Consider the following 18,121-nt stretch of genomic DNA (forward strand, 5'->3'; position numbering starts at 1 on the left):
TTCATCCTGATTAGCAGGCATCTATTTGCAGTGCCTACTCCAATTCCTTGGGGCACTACATTTATGTGAATGTATATGATACATGAATGATCCTCTGTGGAGGAGGAGGACGGGTAAGGGAGAATATAACAATTACAGAATCAGAGCTGGAAGGAACTCTTGCTGGAAGGAATACATCTTGCCCATCCCATTGGGCTAGTTTTTTCAGGTACAGCTTAGACTAGATAGTTATTGGGGCTAGGTTAGTGTCCCAAATTCAAACTCCAAAGCAAGGGGTTTCTCTTTCATTTCCACAGCAGTGATGAGTTGGAGGATGTCTTCTGTTTGCAGATGCCTTGGAATATAGCATATACTAGTATATACAGGCTCACGGCAGAGAATGACTTCTTGCCTTGGGAAATTATATTTCCCCAGGTTATGCCTGAGGTAGGAAATAAAGGAGCAGATGTGGTTCTGTTCCCTGATTCACATCATTTGCCTTACCTCCCTCTCCTCCATGTCCCAAATATAAGGATACCTCCCTGCTGCCATCTGAACCTTTGAAGCTGAGGAGTGGCTTGGAATTGCTCAGACATAGGTGAGTGGGGTTAAAGCTGCTGAAAGAATAATGGAAATGACATTCCACTATTCCATGATTATTACTCTCCTTTTATCTTCTACTCCTCCCTTCTCCCCACCGAGCTGAAGCACTATTCAGAAATTCAATAAAATAAAAACCTTTTCAATAGGATTCCAACTTTTTAAAAAGTCATAAAAGGCACAGATCCCTGTGGTTCAATCCACTCCAAGATTTAGTTGCCAATAGCAACAAAGAGTTGTATGCAACCTAATTCTCTGGTGCCATCTGTCCTTCACCAGGAAACTTGCTGGCAAACAAACAGAAGGTCTCTAGTAACACCTCTCAGTAAAAGTTTGGGGTTGTTTTAGATACTCAGAGACAGACACAGGCCTAATTGCCTTTGAACCACCAATCCAAGCTCAGAAGCTGCTTCTTTTCTTTTCTTTTTTTTTTCTTTCCCTAGTGTTCAGAAGTCAAATTCACCCAATCCAGGCATAAGTACTATGAAGATGATGTGGGAGTAGATGGTGGGCAAGTATGAGAAGTACTAGGAGATGTAGCAAGGAGATGTAGGAGATGTAGCAAGTTGTCCAAGGCTGGCTCTGAGCCTTCATTTAGTTTCATTTGAAAGCTATTCATTAAGTATCTGCTATGTGCAGAACACAGTACTAGGCACTGAGGAGATATAAAAGTTAAGGAAGACAAGACTCTTGCTCTTATGGAGCTTACAATATAATGGATGATAAGGTGAGAGGGGCATTCCTCATTCCTTAGCTGCCATCTCATACCTTCCCCCCTTTTCAGGTTCTTTTTGTCTGTGTTTTCTCCCATTAAGATCTCTTGAGAGTTCTTTCTTCTTCCTTCATCTTTCTTCCTTCTTCCCCCTTTTCTCTTCCCTCTTCCCCTTTCCCCTCCCACTTTCTCTTCATCTCCCCTCCTCCTTCTTCTCCTCCCCCTTTTTTCCTTCTTCCATAGCACATAGTAAATGTTTCTTGCCTTGCCTTACATGGGGAGAACACCATCCACAAAGATAATTACAGTAAACATTAACAGAAACTCAAAGCTCATTTTCATGAGAATTGTTTCCATTAATGGAGATTACTCAAAGCTCTGGTGTAGTTGGAGCAAGCTTAGAAGAAGAGATCTGGTCTTCAGCCTCCAGAGGGAGGACATGCAGCTCCAGAGACACAGACCAGATTTCTTATCCCAAGCTCTTGCTAATTCTTCCCTTTCCATAGGCTCAGCATCGAGTCATCGATCTTCATCAGTGAGGAGAGTCTTGTGCAAATGGACTTGGAGCCCTTGATTATATACAAAATAGAACAAACTTGGGAAATGTTTCATCATCAAGGACCAAATCAGTCTGAATGATCCATGGAAGTATTGGAATTTTCTTCAGGTAGACCATTCAGAGCAGAAGAAAAGTAAAAATGCATGAGAGAAAGAGACAGAGACAAGAGAAGGAGGGAGAGTGGAGAGAGACAAGACAGAGACACAAAGAGAAACAGAGAAGCAGAGACAGAGGCTTCTAGGGATTGGAATGGAGAGACCTCAATAGGAAGAATTAGGTAGCACAGGTAAAAACCTTAAGTTGAAGTGAGATAGCTTTGGAGTCAAGACAGGGGAAGGATTTTTCTCACTGAGTAAGGGTAGGACATAGGAAGATACTCTATTCCTTTTAGTGAGATGTCTTGGATGATGAATGTCATGAAACACTGGATTACAGGCTGATAAAAGGTAGGTAGGTAGAGAATGTATGGGCAAGATCCTGGACTGTTTCATACTTTAGGACAAGAGAAACATTTTTCCAAGAGTTGAGATGCAGCAACCCGGCCAGCCATTCAACAAGGCAAGTTAGAACCTGGGTGGCATTAGGACAACATTGGGCAAAGGAAGAAAAGGAGCTAAGAAAAAGAAGTAAACACATGTTTGACAGTGCCTTTTGTTGTTTGTTTGTTTGTTATTTGGTCCAGAAGCAGGATTTCATTGGTTTAAAGAGGTCCTGGTGAGGAAACTCCTACTGAAGCAGTTGTACAAATCTGCAACATATAATCTCAGAGGGTTGCCTGGGATAGTAAGAAATTAAATGGTTTTCCCAGGGTCACATGCCTAGGACATGTCAGAAGCAGAACTTGGACCTGGGTCCTACTGATGTTAAAGTTGGGAATCTATCCACCATACCAAGGCTTTTCTCAGTTGGTGCTTAGGACTAAGATAAAATCATGAGAATATCTGTAACTTGTGAACCTGATATCCTTTCATTTGTCACTATATCCTTTTCCTTTTGAATGTTTGCCCTGCTTTGTAGTAATTCTGGACTTTGAAAATACAGTAATGTGTTGCTTTCAGAGACCCAGGGGTAGGGGGGAAGGAACTGAGGTGGTGGAAGACAGACCTTGGTATTGTCCCTTCAGGTGTCCTAGGGTTGGGTAAACCAGAAAAGTTAGGGGAAGTGATGGTGGTTAAAAAAGAATGCTAATAATAGCTGATATTTATATAGTATTTTAAGATTGGCTAAGTGTTTTACATATATTACATTATGTAATCCTCACAACAACTCTAACAAGTAGGTGCTATTATTTCCTTTTTAAAGATAGAGGACTGAGGCTCAGTAAAGTTAACTGAATTGCCTAGGGTCACATAGCTAACTAAATATCTAAGTCAGGTCTTGAACCTAAGTCTTCATAATTCTGACTTGCAAAGGCTAAAATTCTAGCTAGTCTGTCTAAAATCTGAGTGGTTGCCAATAAATTATAAGCTTTATCAAGAGTTAGACTTTTAAGCATTTATTAAGGAGAATAAGAATTTGGTGAAGAGAAAGAGAAGGGCCTAGATTCATCTATCTATTAACGGGAGAGAGCATTCCTAGCTCCGCTCTCCGTCAGAGTCCACACGAAAGAGCGCGGACTCATGCCAGCCTCCCCCTTCTTCCTCCCACAAGCAAACGTCACTTCCTGACACCAAAGAAAAGATGCATGGTCTTGCCCTCAGAGACCTTCACCTCATGGTGGAGCTTTTCTACAGTAAGTCTCCAGCAGGTGGCGTATTTCTAATCGTTACAGACTCCAGCATTCTATCCACTATACCATGATGCCTTCTAGATGGCACTTACCACCCACAAAAGGTAGTTTCATAAGACTAGCATTTTGGGGTGAGGTAGGCTTTAAAACCTAAATACACTTTTTGTTGTTTAGTCCTTTAAGTCATGTCCAACTGTTTGTGACCCCCATCTAGGGTTTTCCTAGCAGATACTGGAGTAATTTGCCATTTCCTTCTTCAGCTCATTTTACAGATGAGGAAACTGAGACAAACATGTTAAGTGACTTGCCAAGGGTCACACAGCTAGGAAATATCTAAAGCCAGATTTGAACTCAGAAACATATGTCTTCCTGACTTTAGGCTTGGCATGCTATCCACTGTACCACTTTGTTACATTTACCAAGAAATAATACTTGGGTAATCATTAGTCAATAACACGTAATGTGATATATTTCTTGTTGTAAAAGTTTTATTGATACCCTTAAATGACTTTTATTTTATCTTGTTAACTACTCATATAGTAAGGCCATGAGAGAATGACATAAAGAACCACTAAGTTTTGATGAGGAATGTCTGCTGTGTTGTTTAGACCTAACTATTTCTCATTTGAGAGAAACTAGTGAATAATGGGAGCTGTCCACAGTTAAATTATATAGAGCCAAAAGGAAATCAGGGTTAACCTTATGCATGAGGGATCAAAAGATGTAAGCAAGGGGCAGCTATGTGGTGCAGTGGATAGAGCACTGGCCCTGGAGTCAGGAGGACCTGAGTTCAAATCCGACCTCAGACAATTACTAGCTGTGTGACCCTGGGCAAATCACTTCATCCTGTTTGCCTCAGTTCCTCAGCTATAAAATGAACTAGAGAAGGAAAATGGCAAACCACTCCAGTATCTTTGCCAAGAAAACCTCCTCAAAGGGTCATGGAAAGTCTGACACATGAACAACAACAACAATTTTCTTCATGAAAGAAGAGCATTGAACCACTCCTTCTTAGATTTAGGATTCTGTGTTTATTTTATTTTATTTATTTTTTGTTTTGTTTTGTTTTGTTTTTTTTGGTGAGGCAATTGGGGTTAAGTGACTTGCCCAGGGTCACACAGCTAGTAAGTGTTAAGTGTGTGAGGCTAGATTTGAACTCAGGTACTTCTGACTCCAGGGCCAGTGCTCTATCCACTGCGCCACCTAGCTGCCCCTCTATGTTTATTTTAAAAGAAAATCATTGAAGAAAATAAAACAGTAGGAATAAAACAAAACAAAACAGTGAGGATAAAATAAAACAAAAAATGGGAATATCCCTTTCCTTCCCTCCTCTCACTTGCTTCCCTCCTTGTTAAAATGCATAAAAATATAAATGCAAATAATTCCACACATATTATTAACACAATGCTCTGTTTAAAAAAATCTAGGCAAACATACTTACATGTTGATATTAATAATAACTACTCTTGATTGTCAAATATGTTAAATATTCATAATTTATATTTGTAAATAGGTAGGTATTTTGGGTGAATGATGGAATTACATATATATATATATTACTCAATTATTCACAGGATTTTCTAACATTCAATCTGATATGTAACAGATAAAGACATATATATCCATTTCAGGCATGCCATTATATATAAATGAATGAGAGGATGAGAATGAAACAAAAGTGATTTGAAGGTTTTGAAAATGTCTCTCCCAGAATGAAGTACCATCTTTTTAAAATCACAATGAAAATTTTAGTCTAAATGGATGTGCTAGGTCTTATGTGCTATATATGTTAGGTATCCTGATATTATGAAGATTCTTGAAGCCTTATACTATCTATAAAGCAAATTATTCAGTTACTGTAAGGCATAATAAAATATGTTGCTATCCCAATGACTCAATGTCTCATTGCTCCTGTTTACTGGTGAGTGTTGCTATATGATATTAAAAAAATACTAGAAGTCAATTAGACTTCCTAGTTTTAATGAAGAGAGTATACCTGAATCAAAGGAGTTTCTTGAATAGTTGAAATCTTCCAATCATTAACCAGTGAGCCTAGGAATGTAAAATATACCTACCTTGTTTTGCAGGGGCCCAGTGAGGTGGTAGTGCCACACAGCAAGAACTGGAAATAGTGGTTTTACTAGTTAAATGGTACTGGGAGAATCTGGGCTTCCCCTCTCCCCCAACCCGGGGTACCTGATGCTGACTTCTCAGGTCCTTACACTATTGCCTTAAGGCTACTTTGTAACACTTGACTAGCTTAGCCTTTCACCCTCTAACCAACACTGCTGCCTGCCTGACCAGTTGGAAATGCTGAATCCTTTTGTAACGCAAAGAATAATTCCTCCTTCCCCCACCCCAGAATTAACCAGTTAAGTACATTTAGATCAGACCAGTTACTAGGTCAGGGCAGACAGGGCTGTGCCTCATGGTTCTAAGAGATTTTCGATTGTTGTCTCTCAGCTGTGTAGAAACAAGTGAGTTTAGTATTAATTAATAATAATTAGTTAACATAGGAAGATAGCAGATGGTGTTCCAGGTGGGCATTTCCACTTTCCTCCTCTGTTCTACTTCTCTCATAGTATTTGAGTGAGCACTTTGTGTCACTTCTCCCAGGCACATCTTGTGCTACTTCCCTCAGATGCAAAAATTGCTAGTTATGTATTTTTTTTAAACCCAAATCTAGGCTTTTTATTTCTAGGTGCCTCACACCCACTTCCCCTTCAATACTGTGCCAAGGTGAAACAGAATACTGTAAACAACACTTTCACACATCCACTGTTGATTGATAAGTGCTATTCATCATGATGACCCTGAAGTACCTTTTGAATCATCACAGAGACTGAAGTATTCTCAGTTCAGTTTTGGCCTATGTATTTATTGCATTTTAATTCTTTGAAAATGTGTAGTTCATGTGTAGACTATAAAATAATTCTCTATTAACCAGAACATTTGCTTAAGCAGTAGCACACCCCATTTCTTTGACCATGCCAGGTAAGAAAGAGCTTACTGTATTTTCTTGTAATAATAATTCTTTATTGTTTGGAAGGGATGAAAGAGTTGTTACATTTAATGGGACTACATATTTTATAGTAAGTGGAAGTGAACTCCATTGGCAGTTGATTTGTTTTGGAAAGAAGCACATTTTGTCCTGTAAAAGTAGGAGAGTATTGTAGTGTCATTTTTTTTTCTGGCAAGGACTTGCTGTTTCACAGTAACTCTAATTAAGTGTGCTAATGGTATGCCTTGCTCAAGATAAGGGCAGAGGCCAGCTGACAGGGTGAACTTTCCAAGCCCAGAGATCACTTCCTAATTTATCTCAAGCATTTTCTTTGCCTTCTGTGACAGGATCAGGCACCAGCCCTTTGAAGGAGAAATGCATCCTACTATCGCCTGTACAGAGGACTCTTCTAAGGAGCAGATTCTAGATTTCATTTAATGAACTAGGTTTAAAGAAATAGGGGAGTCACTGAAGCTAAAGCCTAAATTCAGCAATGTTAGATAAGATATCAGCCGTCTTTTGGCTTAGAAACTCTCCTATCTTGGGTCTGCCAAACATTGATTTAAATACAAATTACATTTCAAATATTTCTATAGAAACATTGTGACTATCCTTGCATTGGTAGAGCCAAAAATATCACCTTTCCCTTTACATCGTCAGGCAAACTGGATTTTTCTGACGTTAACCAAAGGAATAGAAGTGGGGAACTATTCTAGGGGCAGTCTCCCCAGCATTGACTTCATTTAACGAAAGGGAAGGTGTTCTTCCCTATGACTTCTTGATGGCAGGGATCCTGGGGAGGGTTGACTTTCACAGGTGATGAGAGAGGAGAGAAGCAGTTGGATAAACTGCATTTTCCTGTGACCCCCCCTAAAGGAAATGATCGTGCTGAGCTGGTGACAGGAGAGCAACTTTCTCATCAACAAACCAATGACATAGGATTAACATTTCACAGCAGGATCTAGTAGAAGGAAAAGCTGAACATTTTGGGTCTAAAAAAGTCAGTCCTTTGCAAAGTCTTTTGGGATTATTATAGTAAGTATGTTTTCATTTTGTGAAATTCTCATTATTTTCAAGGTTGCTGGAGCTGGAAGCACCTTAGATTCTCTAGCCAAAATATGGGGTAGTATTCTTTTCAGAGCAGTATAAAAAAATGAAGAGCAGCTAGGTGGCAAAGGGAATAGAGTACCATTCTAGAATCAGGAGGACCAGAGTTCAAATCCAGCCTCAGACACTTAGTTGTGTGACCCTGGGCAAGTCACTTAACCTTGTTTGCCTCAGTTCCTCATCTGCAAAATGAGCTGGTAAAGGAAATGGCAAATTGCTTCAGTATCTGTGCCAATAAAATGGTCACAAAGAGTCAGACATGACTAAAAATGACTAAACAACAAACAAAAGAATGAATGAAAACCTTTATGTGGCAAGAATTGTTCTAAGGACTGGAGGTACAAGTATAAAAGCAAAATAGTGGCTGTGCTGAAGGAGCTTATATTCTAATGTGGGGAGAGAGCACATATAGGGGAGGAGTGGCCAGGGAAGGCCACTGGAATGGTGAATGTACCTAAGGGTGAGAAAGGGGTGGAGTTGATTGATAAGTTCTTTCCATGAGCCCTTCTAGTGTTAATTGAGTAGAGTTTCCAGAGCAAGAGGTAGAAAGTAGATGGGAGGTAGGAAGGGTAAATGGTGTGAAGATGCCTGGAGTAAATGATTGGATCAGGTGTCAAAGATGCTTTAGAAGCATAGATCTGGAAGTTTACCAGCTAGGAAAATCATTAGGAACCTTTGGGAAGGTACTGGGGCTAATCACGTCAGGTCATGTGGAAGAGACACTAATAAGCCTAACCAGATTTTTAATAGTTTAAGACCACTATTGGGTGATGTACTTTTCTGTTTTCAGTCTTTAAAACTGAATTATGACATCTCCCCTACTCCTTCCTTATTCTGACTAGTATTTTTTGTGAGGGGCAATGAGGATTAAGTGACTTGTCCAAAGTCAGTCTGACTAGTATTTTGACCTTGGCTTGGTGACTTGACTGCTCCCCTGTGGCTCTGACCTTCCTGTTTTGTTTTTGTTTTTGCCTCACCTAATCCTGATCCCAGTCAGTCAATATTTAGTAAGCACCTATTATGTGCCAGGTACTATGCTAAATGCTATATATATATAAATAAGAAAAAGAAAGATAGTCCCTTCCCTCCAGTAGTTTACAATCTAATAGAGGAAGATGACACACAAAAGGAAGCTGAAAAAGGTGGGTGTCGGGAAAAGTTGTGGGGACGTGGTGAAGTCTAGTCTAAGAAATGCAACTGGTGGCAAATGAAGACCTGGTTGACCTGGAAACCCTCTCTAAGTTGAGGCTTTGGGAGGTCTTTGTTCCCCTCTCTAGACCTCCAATCAGGGGGTAGAGGGAACTGATGAGGTATTTACCTCCATGTTTCTTAATCCATATCAATAATTTGATCTATAGTTTGGACTATTTCCTTCCTCTTTAATGGTTTAGTGCTCCTAGCTCTCTAAACTTTGTGCCATACTGTGTGATTAACCCTTTCATAATAATATAGGGGTAGGTTCAGGATGAGCAAGTCCCTCGATAAGGGCTCATGAAAACACCCTATAGCCAGACATGAATCACACCTTTCAATCAAGTAGCAGTAGGGCTACCATGTCTGAAGTATTGAAGCTCAAGAGTCCTTGTATCTCCATATTTGGCCACAAAGGGCCCCTAGTCAGAGCAGGTAGGTTTCTGCTTCAGGTTGGTTTGTCTGCTTACTATCTTCAGTGGTCATCATAGGTCAGTCTGGGTGGTCATTCTTTGCAAAACACTGTCTCCCTGCCCCGTATCATTACAGTGAATGAGCTATTCGGGAAGTACACAACTAAGTGGTATGTTGGATAGAGTGCTGGACTTGAAGTCAGAAAGACTTGAGTTCACATCCATCCTCAGCCACTTGATAGCTACATGCAAGCCACTTGACCTTTCGCATTTTCCTTATATGTAAAATGGGGGTGATAACACATCTCCAAGGACTGTTTTGAGGATAAAATAAGATATAATTTGTAAAGTGTTACCTTAAAGTTCTCTATAAAATGCTAGCTGTTTTTATTGCCATCCCAGCTGAGGTTGTGCAAAAATTGGGGATAATGGGCTGGCTTTCCAGCTCTGCCATCAGAGTTGCTCTTTATCTTTGAACATGTAAAATGAGGGGTCGGGACTAAATAAAAAGGTGATCATTCTATGATCCCAAGTTTTGGATGATTCCTTTGCTTCAATCTCTCCCCTCTGAAATGGTATCATGAAAAAAGCAAGGATTTGGAGACTAGGGGGGCAGCTAGGTGGCATAGTGGATAAAGTACCGGCCCTGAATTCAGGAGGACCTGAGTTCAAATCCAGCCTCAGACACTAGACACTTAACTAGCTGTGTGATCCTGGGCAAGTCACTTAACCCTCATTGCCGCCCCCCCCAAAAGGATTTGGAGACTAGGAAGGGAAGGCCTGAGTTCAAGTCCTGACTTCATCTGCCACTTACTGCCAGTAATGGGCAAGAGCCTCTGTTTTTTTCCATCTGTAAAATAAAAGCAGTTGGACTATATATCTCCAGCTCTAAATCCTGTGACTTACAGATGAGGCTATGGTACTAGGGTAAAGCACACAAAATGGCATCTGAAGAGAAGCTGGTTTTACTGCAAACACTTCCTATAGGAACTTAGCCATGCCAGCAATTCCTTAGAGATGACCTTTTTATTTTCTTACAAATATAGCCCAAGTCCTGCACAGCTTTGGTATAGCTTTCTACTTCCTAGGATCAGAGACTTATTTTGCATAATTGATTGGTCCAAACCCCTCATCTATTAACAAATATTTATTAAATGCCAGCTATGTTCCAGTCATTATGCTATGCATTGGGGAAACAACCTCTCTTTGCAAAGATTTACATTCCAATGAGTGAGACACAATTACATATATAAATATATGCAAAAGAAATATAGAATAAAGAAATATAAGTATGGGCAAAGTAGGTAAATCCAAGGTAATTTTGGAGGGATGGCACTAGCAGTTGGATCAGGAAAGACTTCATGGAAGACTTCATGGAAACTGCTTGAGTTGCATCTAAGGAAGGGACTGTACTAGGCAAAGGAAAGAAAAGAGAACATTCCAGGAGCAGAGAAGTAAGAGGAGGTTAGTTTGGCTGGATCACAGAGTATGGGAGATTATATAGGATTTTAAAAGCTAAACAAAAGAGTTTATATTTTACTCTAGAGGCAATAGGAAGCTACTAGAGTTGATTAAGATGAAAAGTAACATGGTCAGATCTGTGTTTAAGGAAAATGACTTTGGCAGCAGTGTGAAGGATAGACTGGGATAGAGAGAGACTTGAGGACAGAGAAACCAATCAGGAGGCTGTCACAATAATTCAGGAGAGAGGTGACTGTGTATGAGTATACAGAAAGTGTTACGAGATGTGGAGTGAGGAGAGTAAAGACTTGGAGATGATTTTGAGCTGAATCCAGGAGTTTGGAAAGATGGTGGTACCTTTGACAAATTGGGAAGTTTGGAAGAAAGGTGGTTTAAGGGGGAAAGAGAATAAGGTCAGTTTTGTACACTTTGGGCTTAAGATTTCCTTGGAATGTCTGGTTTGAAATTTCTACTAGGCAACTGATAATGTGGTACTGGGGCTGGGGGAGGGATTGGCTTGGATATATAGATATCATATCTATTAGACCCATAGGAGCTGATGTGGAGAGTCAGGCAGACAGAGATGGAGGGGAGGTAGGGCATGAAATGAGATATAGCAAGAGGACAAGGGATTTAAAACCAAAGGACAGTATAGGGTTGAAATGGCTAATTCTTGGCTTGAGGTTGGAGACAGGGAAAAAAGTAAAGTCAGAGCAGAGGTCTGAGAAAGTATTGAGAGGGGGAGGGAATAAAACAGGTTTAGGTGGTGGTAAGGCATAAGGAGAGATGAAATGATTGAAGGTTACATTGACATAGAGGAATCTCAGGGTTTCTAATTGGGGAAGAGGGACATATATGGGTAACAGTAATATCTACTATGTAACTATCTCTCTGTGTGTCTGAGACAGAAGGAAGAAATAGGTCATGAGATCTAAGGAGGCTGAGAAGTGAAAAGTTACAGGGTTTGAGGAAGCATTGAAGTAGATATTAAAGTCCTCTTATATGAAGGCAAAGATGAAAAGTGCTGCAGTGGATAGATAGAACACTGGGCCTGGAGGCAGGAAGACCTGAGTTCAAATTTGGCTTCAGATATTTACTAGTTGTATGACCTGGGGCAAGTAATTTAATCTTTGTTTGTCATAACCCATTGGAGAAGGAAATGACAAACCACTCTACTATCTTTGCCAAGAAAACCCCATGAACAGTATGGCTCATGGGATCTTTATTTTGCACAGCTAGTTGGCATAATGGATAGAGCATCAGGACCAGAGTGAGGAAGACCTAAGTTCAAATCCAGCTCCAGACATTTATTAGCTGTGTGATCCTGGGCAAGTCACTTAACCCTGTTTGCCTCAGTTTCCTCATTTGTAAAGTGATCTGGAGAAGGAAATGTCAAACTACTCCAGTATCTTTGCTAAGAAAACTCCAAATGGGGTTTCAGAGTCAGACATGACTGAAATGACTCAACAACAATGTAAGGGCAAGAGTTGGGGAAGAGAGGAAAGTGGCAAGCCTAGTACTGAACTTCTTGAAAAAGGAGGAAGAATGACAAGGGGCTTGATAATTTAAATTGGATTGGAATTGATAATTAAATTGGATTTCCATCCAATTTAAAAAATTGGATGGAAATTTTTGACTGAGTAAACTTCAAAAGAGGAAAGGGTACTAAGTTATGGAATTAAAGGGAAAGTCTGGAAATGACAATGTGGAGAAAGGAATATTTTTATTTTCTTTCAGGACAAGTGTAGATGTGATGTGAAAGAAAGTACATCCATTACTGGAGAAGAAAACTGGGGATTCAGTGTTGTCGGAGGAGAGCCAGGTCTCAATGAAGGCTAATAAATGGAAACAACATGAGAAAAAAGGTCTAGGATCAAGGGGAGTTTATTATAGAATGGGAATTCCAGAGGGTACAATGGAAGGGGTAGGAGGGACATTGGGGTCGAGGGGGGTGAGAGCAATAGGCTAGGGCCAAGGCATATTAACCATGCTACACCTCTTTGTTCCTTAAAGGAAAACAACTTATCAGAAATTGAAATCTGGAAAGTAAATTTTATGTCTATAAAGCTAAAGGGGTTAACAGATAACCTATCAATAGTAGCTATCAATAGTACCTAAAAGGGTTAACAGAGAAGCTTAGGTTTGTGTTCTTATGGTAACCAAGAGGGTTTGTCCCTACCAACCCTCACCATTAACAGAGACAGTAACCAGGGACCATTAACCATTAATAGCCATTAATATTCCTAGATGACAGGACACCTAGTAACTAGATCTTAAGTAAAGAGATACCCAAAACACAGAGACCCTCTAGTTTTGACAAGTTTAAGCATGTCTTCAGGAGCATGCACAGAAAAGGGACGAATATGTCTTTAGGTTCACCTTTTGATGTGTAAATCCACCTATAGGGAAAAAAAGTACCTGCCTCTTGGGTTGTCTTAGGACCCCAGGAAGTCCAAATTAGGATAAACCCTCTCATGAACCTCCCACAAATTGGAGATTAAGAAAATGAGGAGATAATATACTTTTTCTCACTATAAATATAACTATTTTTTTCCCTATTCTAGACACCTGTTTCCATGGTTATCTACCTGTGGTCAGCAGTCTTTCAATAAAACTTGGGAAACTGAGTCACTGAGTCATAATTCTTTGGGACACCTCACGATCAAATTGATCGATTAAATCCACCCCCTACGTCATAAAGGATTGGACTTCTTAAGAAGGAAGTTATTCACCCTTGTTTAGGCCTCTTGGTATAGTAGAAAGGACAATGAATCTAAGAGTAAGAGGACCTGGGTTTGAATCCTAGTTTACTGTCTATGTGACCTTGGGTAATTCTCTTCATCTTTGATTTCAGAATGGTTCAAAAATCTCTCTTTTAGCTGATCATTACTAATCCTCAATAAAGATTAACTACCTGCCTCCCAGATCTGCCTCTCTTTCTCATTGCTCACTACTCTAGGTACTCAAAATGCAATGAGTACTTCCTCCTACTCTCATGTAATTACCCAAAATCTAACCCAAGGATTAGAGAATTCTTGGAATACATTCAGATTTCAGTGAAATAACTCATATTGCTCAGGGCAAATTCCTAAAAATGAATCCCACTCAGATCCAGATGCCTCAGTTTTCCCCATCTCCAAAAGAATTTGGCTTCTTTCCTATATTCTGATTTCACGTGGAAAAAAAAATCCTCTGGAAAGAATTTTGTTTTTAAAGGGCTCTCCAGAGTTTGAACTCATTTTTCTGCTTCTGGCTATTTTTTTTTTATCCTAAGAAAAAGACAGGAGAGCGTATGAAGGGAACTGAGATATATCTCCACAACATTCTTTGCTTAATGAGAAGGGAGGAGTCTAGAGGCCTGATGGATCTGTCCCAAGCATATCCAAAGATTTACTTTCCTTAAATGATTAAACCTCTCTACCTTTTCTCAGGTCACCCTGTTGTATCTCAAACAAAGAGAAACTGATTAGCAAACTCATTTTCCTACCTTTATTAAAAAACATGAAACACCACCCATTGATAAGAATATCAATACACAGTGTCCTTAGTTTAAAGAAGATGAACAAAATAGTTTTTTTTTTAATCCTGGAGAGAAAAATCTTAAAACACTTGCTTACATGATGGTAATTTAATATTGGTAATCCATGATTACAAAGTTATCCATGTGCAAGGCATTGTGGTCTTTCACATAGGTGGTTTGGAAATGAAAAAAAAATGTTGCTTAGTCATTAAGTTTCTCTCTGTTGCCTTTAGCTTTTCTGGAAAGAATATTAAGCAAAATTTAGATGGGATTCCTATCTTCAGAGTAAGAAGATTAAAAAGTGTTAAATAAGAATAATTTTTTTTTGCAGGGCAATGAGGGTTAAGTGACTTGCCCAGGGTCACACAGCTAGTGTCAAGTGTCTGAGGTCAGATTTGAACTCAGATCCTCCTGAATCCAAGGCAGTTGCTTTATCTACTGCACCACCTATCTGCCCCTTAAATAAAAATCAAAATCCGACCTGGCCCAGAGTCATTAGTAGGAGATAGGAAGAGGATAAAAAGGGAACCAGAGTCAACAGATGAAACTAACTTAGCATCGCAGAATCTCAGAATCAGTAGGAAACCTCAGGTGCTATCTTTGCTCTTGTTGTTCAGTGTTTTTTCACCTGTGTCTGATTCTTGGTGACTCCATTGGGATTTTCTTGGAAAAGATTCTGGAGGGGTTTGCCATTTCCTTCTCCAGCTCATTTTACAGATGAGGAAACTGAGGCAAACAGGATTAAGTGACTTGTCCAAGGTCACACAGTTAAGTGTCTGAGGCTGATTTTAAATGCATGAAGAGTATTCCTGATTCCAAGCCCAGTGCTCTAGCTGCCCAGAGCTAGTAATAATAATCATAGCTGGAATTTAGATATTATTTTAAGATTTGCAAAGTGCTTTACATATGTAAGGGGTTGTTGTGGGTGGGTGAGGACACTGGCCCAGGACCCCAGTCCTAATCAGCATACTGAGAGTTCTAGGTTGATACTATCCCCATGTGAACTGTAGAACTTGTACAGACATTGAATATTGGCCTGGCTGTAGTTGAAAAAATGAGGATGAGCTGCTGTGGCCTTTCAAGGGAGGAAGAGTCTCACGCCTTTTCTCACTTGGAGCTGGTATAAAGCCCAGAGTTCTTGGACCTATTGCTTCTGTCTCTGTTGTGTCTATTCTTTCCTGCTTTTAAGTGAGTGAGACTGAATGAAGATGGCCATAAACTTGTGAATTTTAAAAGGTCAGGCAAATGAATCCCCTGAAGTCTGGGAACTGGCTCTCATGCTGGAATTTGCTGGTAGCCAGATGGTAAGAAACAAAGCCTGGAAAGATGTGGATTCATACCCCAACTGGCCATGTTGCATTGGGTAGATCTTGCAAAAAGAAAAAGGCAGTATTGATGTCAGAAAAATCTTCCTAATATGCAAAGATAACTGTCCAAAGATAGAACCATCTCAGCAGGTAGCAGGTCTTCAAGTAGTGGCTGAATCAATGACCACTTGTTTGGAAAATTGCAGAGAGGATCCTTTTTCAGGTCATTTGGGGGAGCATAGTGGGCAGAGGGCAGCATCTTCTGTCAAGAAGACCTGAATTCAAATTCAATTCCATCCCATTCAATAAACATTTATTAGGTTCCTACTACATGCCGGGCACTATGACAAGCGTAAGGGATGCAAATAAAGAAAAAAAATATATAGTTCCCTATGCCCAAAGGGCTATAGGGTCATGCATACCCTTTGACCCCGTAATGCCACTACCAGGTCTGTATCCCAAAGAGATCATAGAAGAGGGAAAAGACCCGCATGTACAAGAATATTTATAGCAGTTCTCTTTGTGGTGGCAAAGCATTGGAAATCTAGGGGATGTCCATCAATTGGGGAATGACTAAACAAGTTGTGGTATATGAATGTAATGGAATACTATTGTGTTGTAAGAAATGATGAGCAGGAGGATTTCAGAGAAACCTAGAAGGACTTATGTGAACTGATGCTGAATGAGAGGAGCAGAACCAGGAGATCATTGTTCACAGTAATAGCAACATTGTGTGATGGACAATGGTGATAGACTTAGCTCTTCTCAGCAATGCAATGATACAAGACAACTCCAAAGGACTCATGATGGAAAATACTCTTCACATTCAGAAAAAGGAACTGTGGAATCTAAATGCAAAGTCAGTGCTTGAAGACCCTCTGATCTGTAAAATGGTGATAATAGTAATAACTCTCTCACAGGGTTTTTGTGAAGATCAGCTGAGTACACAGTGCCTGGTCCATAGTAGGTGCTTAATAAATACTTGTCCCCTTTTATTATTAAGGATATTCAAGTACTGTACTTGGCTTTCATCTTTGCCAGACCTTGATTTCCAACAGGAAGAATCCAGGATGCTGCCGTACACTGATTAATCCTTAGCAGATCAGCTTATTGTTTGTTCTTTGTTTTTGAAGAGGACCATGATATTGGGGTGATGTCATGATTTGCACTGAACTGGATATAAGTGAGAGAGGGCTGGGCAAGGTCACCAACCTCACTCCTCCAGAGCCATCTGGAGTGGCGCTCTCTCTCTCTCTCTCTCTCTCTCTCTCTCTCTCTCTCTCTCTCTCTCTCTATATATATATATATATATATATATAATATATATATACATATATAAAATCAGGATGACTGGAGATGGCCCCAGATATTTACAAGGCAATTGAGGTTAAGTGACTTGCTCAGGGTCACACAGTGTCTGAGGTGAGATTTGAATTCAGGTCCTCCCAACTTCAGGGCTAGTGCTCTATCCACTATACCACCTGGCTGCCCAGAAGATCAGCTTAATCTCAATCAGAAGGAATGATGTGAAAGGCAATCCTTGGGCATAAGTGATATTTCTGTGATTCTCCCTGTCTATTGTATCTCTATTTCCTATGTTTTGCTTTCTTATCCCACTATACCTTAAGTTCTTCCTTATAGTGAGTGTACCCAAGTCTGTGTCCCCCAAACTTCTACTTATTGATCTGCCTTCTGGGTCTAATAAGCTCCTGTCAGTTAAAGATACAGCAGTCATTATTCTTCTTTAATTCAGCTTAAAGGAAATGACAGCAGAGGACAATTGAATAACATAGCCTGGGTAAGCCTTCAGGGCTCCAACTTTTATTATGTTTGTCCAATAGATTAATATAGGGTTTAACTTTGGTTTCAGCAGTTAATCCTTTCAATGTCAGAGGAACTGAATGTAGTGCTTTGCCTGATAAGAATGATTAGAAAAGAGAACACATATCTTAGCTTCTAATCTCTCATTTGGGTGACCATCAGTATTGCCTATCCCAATTTAGGTATGTTCCACTTATTGGGAGGTATCTGCTTAGGAGGCCAATCTTAATCTTTCTTTAATAGCTGATGGGAGAGTTGTCACAAACTCTCTAGCTCTCCCTTATGCTTCTTGGTGTTTATTGCTTAGACTTTATCACTGGGAATTTTAGAGTCCCAACTTTGAGAATGACCCTAGGAAGATGCAGGCTGATAATAATACAGTCACGTTTTGCACTGAGTGTTTTAAGATATCCTGTGCTGAAACGATGAATAGGAAGATAAAGAGAAGCATAGAAAGATTTATTTGAACTGATGCAAAGTGAAGTAAGCAGAGACAGGAAGATAATATATACAATAATTACAATAATGTAAATGGAAAGTATGACAACAACCACCCACCCACTCACCCAAATCTTAGTGCTATATAATTATAATGAGCAGATGTGGATCTAAAGAAAAGCTGAGAAAATGTACCTCCCTCCCTTCTTTTCAGAGGTGGAAGACTGGGTATGGAACATAATGTATACTGCCAGACTTAGCTAATGTGATTTTGCTGTGATGT

Source organism: Dromiciops gliroides, chromosome 4 (assembly GCF_019393635.1).
Source record: "Dromiciops gliroides isolate mDroGli1 chromosome 4, mDroGli1.pri, whole genome shotgun sequence".
Taxonomy (NCBI): Eukaryota; Metazoa; Chordata; class Mammalia; order Microbiotheria; family Microbiotheriidae; genus Dromiciops; species Dromiciops gliroides.